Here is a 10,719-nt window from a genome sequence, read left to right on the forward strand (position 1 = left end):
AGAAGTCCTATCAGCTAGCCTGTTCTACTTACAGCTCATCTTGCACCTGTCAGATGATTTGAAATAGTCTTTGGTACGTGTGACTCCTTGATTATTAGAAATTCTTGACTGCTTGCATGGATTTGGTCTTAGTGAACATATGCCTTGTAAGGCCAAGTCATATATCTAAAATATGCAGAGGTGTTCACAGGTTTTTGTTGTAGACAGCAATAGTATTAATAGCCTAATCCCTACTACTGTGACACTATACCTTTGTAATATAAATTTGGGGTAGTTCAGCTTTTTATTTCTTAAGAGCCTTGGAACAGGCGTTTAGCCCTGATAGGGAAACTAAAATTATGTAGCTTTAAAAAACTCTTTCTTCTGAGTAATGATGAACTTGCGAGGTCTGTAGCTTACATGACAAAATTGTTTTTCATGAGGACATGGAGGTCTTCACCTAGAACACCTGTGCTGATGTGACCTGGATTTTCCTCTCCAGTCCTGCAATGTTGGAGTTGGAAGACCAGCTCTCACAGCTCTTCAGGGACTTATTAAAGATTGGAGTCGGTTTATAGCTCTGCAATGCTGATTGGCAGGAATGTTGCTGTACTGAAAAAGCTAAGTGTTCACTCACCAACTGTGAATCTTCCAAAAAGAAAACTCAAAGAAAATCCCACCTCAGGCCTCTGTGAAGTGTAGCAGGAGGCTCAAATAGGTCTTACTGATGCATCTTCAGGAATCAGTTATTGCATGTCAGGGATTTATGAGCTTGGTGCATTGCTATCACTGACATTGAAATCCTCTCTTGCTGCTGTTAATAACAAAAGCTTTTCACTCATGAGTTGCTCGCTGTCTTCATGTTGCCTGTGATACTGATGAAAATAGTGTCTGTATTCTCTAGCTGGCTGTTACTCTAAGTCAAGCAGCTCTCCCAGAGTGTGTATGTGAAGTAGCTGTGGCTTTGAAGAGTAATGTTTTCTCTTTGTCAGCATCTGAGGTGTAAGTAGCCCAATTTAAGACTGTCGTTGTTTCAGGAGAAGAAATGACTGTCTACCCATTTATAAATCTGCTTTCCTAAAAGGACTGCCTATTCTGTAGCTGTCAGGAGATGCAATATTTGCTGTTCAGTGTAAGAAGAAAAAGATTTGAATAATGGTAGTTTGAACTTGCCTGCCAGTACTGTAACACCTAATAACTTAATGCCTATGCAAAAACTTACTGCTGTCAGGGTACTATATATCTGTGTATTCATTTTGAAATTGAATTGAACTAATGATACACTAATATTTAAAGCAGTACTGTAAAATGTACAGGGTTTTTTTCTGTAGGATTGGCAATATTAAGTAATGTATACTGATTGTTCACTGGGCATAATAGAAGTATATTTTAAATCTCAAAACAGTTGAGAGAATGGAAATGTCTGAAGGATCCCTGAATGAGTCTGTCTATTTTTAGATAATTTTCATTCAACCTGGAGAGCAGACAGAAAAATGAAATTGTTGCCTTAGTCATTTTAAAGCTGCTTTAAAGTCATGGAATAGGAGTCTAGTGCATCTCAGCTGTTTATATGAAAGCAGTAGTCTTTGTATTTTTGTTGTATTGGTTTCCAAATTCTAGCTATCCTCTTGAGCTCTTGTAACATTTACAGTGAAGCTCTGATAGGGAATATTTTGCCTTCCTCCTGGATCAATGCATTCTTTCTTGTGTAGCAAAAAGTTGTTGTGAAAAGGAATGTAAATCCAAAATCTGTGGATTAAATTTGTTTTGAACCTTTATTATCTGATTAAGATATTGTTCATTTGGTAACTTGAAACTTTGCCCACTGCAGTTTCTTCCTGCAAGCAAGATAGGGCTTTCCTAAAGTCAGTCTAAAAAGTATTGGCTACGGCTGGGGAAAAGAAGTAAATTGAGAAAGCCTTTCAAAAACTTTGATTTGAGGAGTTTTGTAAATAATCTTTAATTTTATTCTCAAGCTATTGGGAGAATTTGGCATTAGGGGAATCCATGAGTGTGGATATTTGTTTTGGTTTGGTTCTTTTGTGTGTGGGGTTTTTTGTTGTCTTTTTTTCTTTTTCCCAAAGATCTGGCATCTGCATTTGCTTCTGGTAGCAATTAATTTAGGCTGTTTCATTTGTGTTCATTACTCTTCTATGAATTCCAGGCTGGAAGAGTAGGAGTAGAAAGGACCTCTTGGGTCACTGGGTCCAGTCCCCTCCAGCGGTCTCCTATAAATCCACAGGGCTCTGCTTTGAAACATCTTTGCCTAATACGTGGCTCTTCCTCTGCCCTTCACTTGTATGATGCACCAGTATTTCACAATTGTTTATGGTTTCATATCTAAGGATAATACTTAAATGATGCATCTGAAAATCTCGATTGGCCTTTTATCCATGACTGGGTGATCGTGGCAGCTCACAATGTCGCCCTTCTGAGCCCTTGCTTTATTGAAACTCTTCAGCTGATAGCAAAATTACATACTCCAATGCATACTACTGAACATACTTTATTAAATAGCATCTCGATTCTGTTATTCCAGTCCGGAAAACCATCTTTCTACCTGTCTTATTACTTGTTCCTTTTTAACAGCAACAGGTCTCAAGATGGCCCATCTAGATCTAGCACCAAGATTACTAAAGAAAACAGTTGTCAGATTATTGAAGGTGCATTCTTGTCAGCATACTAAGTTGTTTTTTTTATAAGCCTTTATAGTCTGTCTTGTAATCATCTTATTTATCCACATTATTTTTTATGTTAATTCTGATCATGCTCACCTGAAATAACAATTTTCCTTGTGGGACCTAGATTTAAAATGTTTTGCACTAGCTGACAGCTGTAATTTTGAAGTCAGTTATAGACTGAATGAAATTTACACTGTTCTAATTTTATCAAAATTCTATTGCTTTTTATTCAACTTCTGATGTACTTATATCCCTGATAATTCACTCAGTATGTTCTAGAAACATTTGCAGTATACCAAATACTGTATTAATTAGTACATTAATGTGTACTGTGTTAATGCAGTATTACTATACTTTATTATAGTAAACTAACCATACATGTCTGGACAGCTTCCTCTCCTCCTGAATATCCTTGCATTTATGCCTGTTTCAGGTAGCATGTGTAGTAAATTACCAGAAATTTCTGCTATCAAATTTTGAAATTTCTTATGGCAGTTCTTTCTGCATTTCTGCAATTAATTTTCACATGTTTCATCTTTCTTAAATGGACATAAACTATATTTCTAGTACAATTAACATTTGGGCCCTGCTAGGTAGTTATTAATCTGCAAATGATGATTTTTATTTGAATAGCACTGATTTCAGTGAAGAGAATTGACAAGGACTGTGTAGTAGTGGGAACTGTGTGAAAGTGTTGACCAAATGCTTGTTTGATTTCTTGGAAAATTTTGAGGAGATTTAATCAAGATAGTACATGCTGCTTACAAAGTAATTTGAGAAACTGTTAAGCACTCTAATTTGCAAAATGATAAACTGTTTTCAGAAGTTAAGTGATTGTAGTCAAGATGTTTCTGAAAAGTATAGGTACCAAAATAGCAAAGTATTCTAAATTAATTTTCTTGCAGTAACTGAAAGAGCTTCGTTTTGAAAGTGTTTCTACTCAGTTTGGAAATGTTATTTCCTTACTATATATCCATAGAAGTAATTAGAACTAATCATAAAAGTTTAGAGGTTAAGTTAAGACTGCTTAGCTAAGTAAATCAGGAGAATTAGAGGTTCAAGTGCACAGTGACTTCATTCCATACAGTTATAAACAGTCTGATAAAATTGTGGGTGGAGTACATACCTGTTCCATTTTTGGCATTGCTTTTTGATGTGATGAGCCAGATTTTCATCTCACAGGAGCTTCTATTTTTATAAGCACATTTATACACTCTGATTTATCTGTAGGTAAGCCTTTTATGAACTCATAACTTCTGCCTTTGTGTATTAAGTTCATCCCTGTTTTTTGAAGTGTAGTGTGTTACTCCTATGTTTCTGTTTTATTCTTCCTTCATTTCAAGGCCTACCAGTTTTAGAAACATAGTTGATAGTTTTTTCAAATGGTCAATTTAAAAAATTGACTTATGAATTGAAAAATCACTTCTGATGAATTAGAAGTAGGTCTTTCTGCACAGAGCAAGAAGAATAGAAATTGATTTTACTGACCTACATTTCTCAGATTTTTCTGAAGAGCAGGTTTGCTTTTAATGAATTGTTCCCATACTGCTCAGACTAGTATGATGTTTTCTCTCATCACTTCTTCAGAGTGTACTGTTGCTGAAATGTGCTCGACAGATGACTTTTGAATACTAAAACCTTCCAGAATCCATCAAACAAATGTAGCCCAATGAAGAGTACTTCTCTTATCCTAACTTCTGAGCAGGAGAGAGTACTGGCATCCTGGAGTTCGTGAATATTTTTATGCCTGATGAAAATTACCAGATGAGTTTGTGATTCTGTGAAGAAGATAGAGAATACACCTGTTTTTCACGGGCAATGGGTTGACCCTCTGATGTGAATATTTTTTTACATTTGCTTTTATAACACTGAAACTGAGTAACACTTTGTTTATCCTCAAACTGACCTATTTACTGATGAGCTGATGGTAATGAGCTCTCTGCAAAAAAGCACCAAAAACAATTTAACAGAGTGTGGGCCGGTAAAAAGAAAAATACTTGGCACAGTAGCAAAAGTAGTTCTGAAACATGAGTCTAGTGATGGCATCACTTCTGTCTTCAAATACAGGCATACTCAACTGGGTAGGCATCATTAATAGTTCCTATATATGCAGTTTAGACAATGCTCTTATTGACAATTTGCATTTGGTTCATTTTTTAGAAGTTTACTCAAAAATCCATACATGTTACCTAGAGTATGCCAGTCTCTTCTCCTTCATTACTAAATAGACTGAGAAGCTGAAAATTCAATTTTGTGTAGGCCATCAATGTTTCTTTAGATGCTGTTTAGTTAATCACTTTCCATTTGGTTTAAATTTATATTAATAGTTTAGAAATAGCGAATGTTGTGTCATGATTTTGATGAGCCCTTACTTTGTTCCAACTTATTAATTCCTATCTGAAAGTTTGTAAAACAGTCAGCTTTGTTTCCTTAGATGCAACATACAGCACAGAATCCTGATTAGTTGAATAAAGGCAATAAAGTCCTTTGTCAAGTCTGTTACAAACAGTTGTGTTGAAGACTGATCACTAGGATAAAGATGAAGGTCCAAAGATAAAAATGATTGAATAGTCATGTGTCATACTGGAAAGAGTAAGCATTCTTTCCCATGCCGATTGTGGTGTTAAAAGAGGTGGTAAAGTGAAACAATGCACTTTATATGAGCAGTAATTTAAAGGATTACCACCTTCTATAGTGTCAAGTATATCATGGATTCTGTTGCGGAGGGCGGGAATCACTTGACCTTCAGCAGTAACAAGACTTGAATGTACCCACCTTTCCTTCTTCATTCTTCATAAGTTACAGCCTCTGTTTGTAATATTTCCAAGGTGTTCTTAGTACTCATTTGTAGCATAAAGTTTTTGTTATCTATTATCCAATATTTTGGAGGGAGGAAAAATACCTGGTTTTGCAAAAATCTTCAGTTTTATTACATTACTCAGTAGCAAATGCAGTTATTAAAACTATGCATTTTGGGATTATTACTGTGGCTGCCAGAATTGTTTATAGGTGCAGTTGACTGACTTTGCTGTAAGGGCACACTGCTGATTCATGTTAAGGTTGTTATCAGGTTCCAAAGGTTTCTGCGGAACAGCTTCCTTACCTGTTGCCACCTAGCCTATATGGATAATAAGGTTATTCCATGCTGGGGACAGGACTTTGTGCTTGCCTTTATTGAACTTCTTGAAGTTTTCAGCCTGCCTATTTTTCTGGCCCTTGGGTGTCCCTTGAATTAGCCACCCAGAGCCACTCCAAGGGCACCCTTTCAGGGTATTGTTTACATGCTAAACCCCTGGTTGGGTGTCACCAGCAGCCTTGCTGGGAGTGCATTAGGTCCCATCCTCCAGGTTCTCAGTAAAGACACCAACCAGTATCAGCTCCAGTTTTGACCCTTGAAGGACACCACTAGTGAATGACTGTCAGCTGGACTTTGGACTGCTGGTCAAAACCCATAGAGCCCGGTGGTCCAGCTAGCAGTTCACCCACCTGGTAGCCCACTTCTTCGGGTCATGTCTGAGTTCTAATGAAGTATTCTGGAAGACTGTCACAGTCCCTGTTAAAGTCAAGGTAAACAACATCTGGTGCTCTTCCTGTGTTCACCAAACCAGTCCTCTCCTTAAGGCGAGCTACCAGGCTGGTCAAATATGATGTGCCCTTGGTGAATCTGTATTGTCTATTTCCAGTTGCCCTTTTGGGTTTTTCTTTTTTGTGTCTGTGGATGTAGGTTCCAGGAGGATTTGTGCAATAATCTTCACAGGGACTGAAGTGAGACTGACTAGCAGATCTTCCTTTTCCTTCTTGATGATAACTTTTCTCCTAGTCCTGAGGCAACTCTCTGGATCACCATGACCTTTCAGAGATGACAGAGAATGACCCTGCAATAAGATTTGTCTGCTCCTTCAGCACCCTCAGATGCCTCCTGTCTGGTGCTATGGAGCTGCGCATGTCACTTGAGATCCCTGACTCAGTCTGTCTGTACTGCATATGAAGTTTCAGTCCCACAGACTCTGCCGCTAGACTCATCTGGGGCACACGGAAGTAAACCTTACCAATCAAGCAAAGGAGGCAACAGAGGCACAGAGTATCTCAGCCTCTTCCACACCAGATCTGCTGCCCCACTGAGCAATGGATCTGTCTTTACTCTCAGCCTTTCTTTTGCCAGTATCCTTACAGGTGCCTTTCTTGTTGCTCTTTTTGTTTCTTCCAAACCTGAACTCCAAGGTTCCCAGAGTACCTCCTCACATGCTCAAGAGATGTTTCTGTGTTCCTCCAAAGCAGGTTGGCTTCCACCTGTGTATTTCACAGGAGAAGTGCAGGAGCCTCTCTGTGGTGCTGCTTGCCTCACTTTGTCACACAGATGCTGGCCAGCAGCCCTCGTTCCTCAGAGGGTCCTAGTATCTTGAAAGCTTGCCTTTGACACCAGCCGTGCAGCCAGGTGTTGATAGGCTGTGTGCACTCCTGCTTGAATCTTACTCTCTGACTGGAGCAATTGAGGAGAGCAGTGCCTGGGTCCCATGCCTGCTACACTCCACCCCCTCGAGTTCTGCAGTCACTGCTCTTAGGCTCAAGATCACACCTGGCAGCATAATTGTTTCATACATGGATCATAGAATCTTTGGATTGGAAGGGACCTTTTAAGGTCATCTAATCCAACCCCATCTGCAACCCCCCCCTGCAATGCAGGGGCATTTTCAACTAGATCAGATTGCTCAGAGCCCCGTCCAACCTGGCCTTGAGCGTTTCCAGGGATGGGGCATCTGCCACCTCTGTGGGCAACCTGTGCCAGTGTTTTACCCAGTTAATAGGCAAGGGGTGGTTGTCGAAGAACTGAACTCGGGCAAACTCATCAGTCTTTCAGAAGCATCCCAGGCAGTATAACTGTTCTGGAAATGCACATCTGCAGGCTTTTCTTCTGTTACCACAAGTCACTAATTTCCTGGATTTGTCTGTCACCCACTCATCCCAGTCTCCATCCACTCATCCTTTGAGTACAATGCCTAGCTGTCTCTTCCTTGCATCATGGGGCTGAGACTTGGGGTGCTGCAAGGTTTGTGTGAAGACCCATCTATCTACTGTTCACCCTTGCTCGTGGTATATCAATCTGCCCCCTTTGTCCTGTAGCTCCTTACGCTGAAGGACAGAGGCAGAACACTCCTCCCATGGGTGAGGCCACCACCACCACTCCAGCACTAGAGAGAAGTACCTAGCATTTCTTACAGCCCAAGCCCTGGGTCGTGGAGTCCTCTTGCAGAGCTCTGTCTGGATCAAGGCTCTGGTATGCCAAGGGCAGTTGCTTCATCAGAGTTTCTGGGCCCCTTTGCTTCACTGCTGTGCTGCCTGAATTCTGCTGGTAAGCAGTGGAAGTGCTGTCGTAAAGCTGGTGGTAAAAATTCAGTTTAATTCATGAGATGGTAAACTACCCGAGGGATTGAGAGCCTTTGCCTAAAGGTACAGGGAAGAGCCTTATTGATGGTAACCAGTGTGTGTTGAACTTTTTCACTGCTGTCTCTTAATCACTTCTCTGAACCCTCAAAGGGTTCACAAAGTGTTTCTTTGACATTTCACTGAAGTCTCAAAGGAGTTTTCTTGCATTAGAGGCAGATAGAGTGCCAGCCTATGCATTTTAAAACACCTGATATAGTTGGTATTTTTATGGGCAGAAAGTGTAGGTTACAGTTCTCCTCCTAGTGTCTTGCTAATTTGAGGACCCCTAAGCACTGTGCTCCTGTGTGTTTTACACTTTCTTTTATAGCCTAATGTCTCATGAGTCTGAACTTCAAGAAGTCTGAAATTATAAAAAAATATTCAGTTTTCTTTTAAAACATGTCATTTTTAATTAGCATTTGTTTTCTTTGAGTACAAGCAGGGTGGTGGGTATGACTTGATTGTTTGCGAGATCATTTCTATGGTGTCCCAAATGAGAGCAAAAGAAGAAGCCTATTGTATGGAGATTTTAAGTAGATTCGTATCAAGTCAGACAGATTTTTTTTCTGTATACAGTATTTGCTTCTGCCAGTGTCTGATAGTGATATCCAGGGAAGAGAACAGGGGAAATTGTAATGATACTTCCTCGCTGTACTCTCCTAGCATGCGATGACTTGAGAGTCACAGTCAGGGACTGCCCGACGTAGGGGTGAGGACTTGGTATTCAACAGCTGATGAATAGACTTGCAGCGCTGGCAGCATACTGTGGCAGGCAGTTCCTCTGCATAACTGTGGGGGAGTACCTTCCATTTGTTTTTTAACTTCTTGCTGCTAAATTCACTTTATTTTTGCCAATACAAGAAGTAAGAGTAACAGACAATAGTTGTTCTCTATTTACGATCTCCATGCAGCTTTTGATTTTTATAGGCCTGCCACTTAATTTAGGTTACATCTTTTCGAGCCAGCAAGAATGCTGCTCTCTTCACTTACATCTTATAATTAAGCTATTCCTTGTTGTCTTCATCCTTTGCCCTTCTCACTTGTCCTTTCTAATCCTTCTGTATCCTTTTTTGAAATTACAAGGCTGGATGGTCATACGGTGCTCAAGATGAGAAAGCAGATACTGTGTAATGGCATAGTGATAGTTTGGTTTCTGTTCTTCTCTTTGTAGTCTGTAACAAATTATTTTTCTTTCACTGTTGCTGATCACCAAGCTGATTGTTTCATAGAGCTTTATAGTGCAACTCCAAGATCCAGAGTTCAGGCCCATCCTTGTCTCTTAAAAAAATCCCAAACAAACAATCCCTGGGATTTTTTCTTAACACACCTCACTTAATGTTTCATTGTGGTAATTTCATCTGCTATTTTATCATCAAGTTGTTAATTACAGGTACTTTTGCTGTTCTTAATTTTATATAGTCACAAAACTCTTTCTTGGCATTTGATGCACACCTGTGCAGGCAGCTGAGGAATACGCACGCTTCTGGTCTTGTTCGGGTGGAAGGCTACAGGCTCCTGCATTGCTATGCCATCCGAACCTATGCCACTTAGGTGTACAGGAATGCAAGCAGACATGAATGTCTCTGCCAATAAGAAGAAATAAGCTGTATTTAGAAGAGGAATGTCATGGTATTTTCCCTCAAGAAGGGGCGGGGGGAAGGCAATATATGACAATAAAATACTAAAGGAAGGGTAATCTTAATGATACTTTGTGAGTTTTTCCTAATCATGGTTTAGGATTAAAATTCTCATTTCCAATAAATTCATCAGTTTAGGCTGAAAGCATAAACTGATAAACTGTTTGTAGGTCAATTTTAAAATTCCAGCGTGTTTTTGAAGACTCTTCTCTTCCATTTATTTTATAAGTCAAGAATAAGCTTAAGCTTATTCTTAAGCTTAATAAGCTGCAATTCTGGTTTTGACTAGTGAGCTATTCCCACTGGGAAATACTTCATGAGTACTTTGTGTTGAAACACATCAGCACTGGGGAACCTGTTGGTAAAAAAAAAAAAAAAAAAAAAAAATCATAATTTAGTGTAAGTGAACAAGCTCTAAGCTGTTCTTGATTCTGTCCCACCTAATTGTAAGTCACAGAAATAAGCATTCCTTGTAACAAAATTTGCATGGAATTTGAGTAGGACAAAAGAGAATTTCAAAGGCTGGCATTCTAAAATTTTAACGTATACATGTTGTAATAAAGTTTGCTTTATTATAAAGTGTTAAATTTTCAAAGTCACTTTAAGCATCAAAATTATTAGTTGATAACTATAGCTTTGAATGCCTAGTAAGTGATCGCAGTGGCTTGTGGGTGCTTTCTTCACTTTGCCTACTGTTTAGCTTTACCAAAAGGGATGTTTATTTTTGGTTTGCTGAAAGCAAAGCATTTGTCTTTGTGATGAAGGTGTAACGTGCCATTAGAATTTATGTAAAATACAGGCATTTGTAGACTAGCATTCCTAGTGATGGGCCCAGAAAGTCAGTGTGCACGATGTGGGAGGAGCATGAGGAATTGATTCCCTGCTTCCTGACATGTTCCTGGTTTTCATTCACTTAGCTTGTTCTGATTTCTGGGGGATCCAGAAAGTTCCTTTTAATTTCATTAGATGGGTCTACCCTCTTCCCCAGTGGTTCAGCA

The 10,719-nt window shown here is 39.3% G+C and overlaps 1 protein-coding gene across 1 annotated transcript in view; it reads left to right on the forward strand.

The window, feature by feature from the left end:
• LOC104622821 (polypeptide N-acetylgalactosaminyltransferase 1-like) overlaps window positions 1–10,719 on the forward strand; it is a 66,230-nt gene that overhangs the window by 7,437 nt on the left and 48,074 nt on the right.

Source organism: Phaethon lepturus, unplaced genomic scaffold (assembly GCF_000687285.1).
Source record: "Phaethon lepturus isolate BGI_N335 unplaced genomic scaffold, ASM68728v1 scaffold36236, whole genome shotgun sequence".
Lineage (NCBI taxonomy): Eukaryota > Metazoa > Chordata > Aves > Phaethontiformes > Phaethontidae > Phaethon > Phaethon lepturus.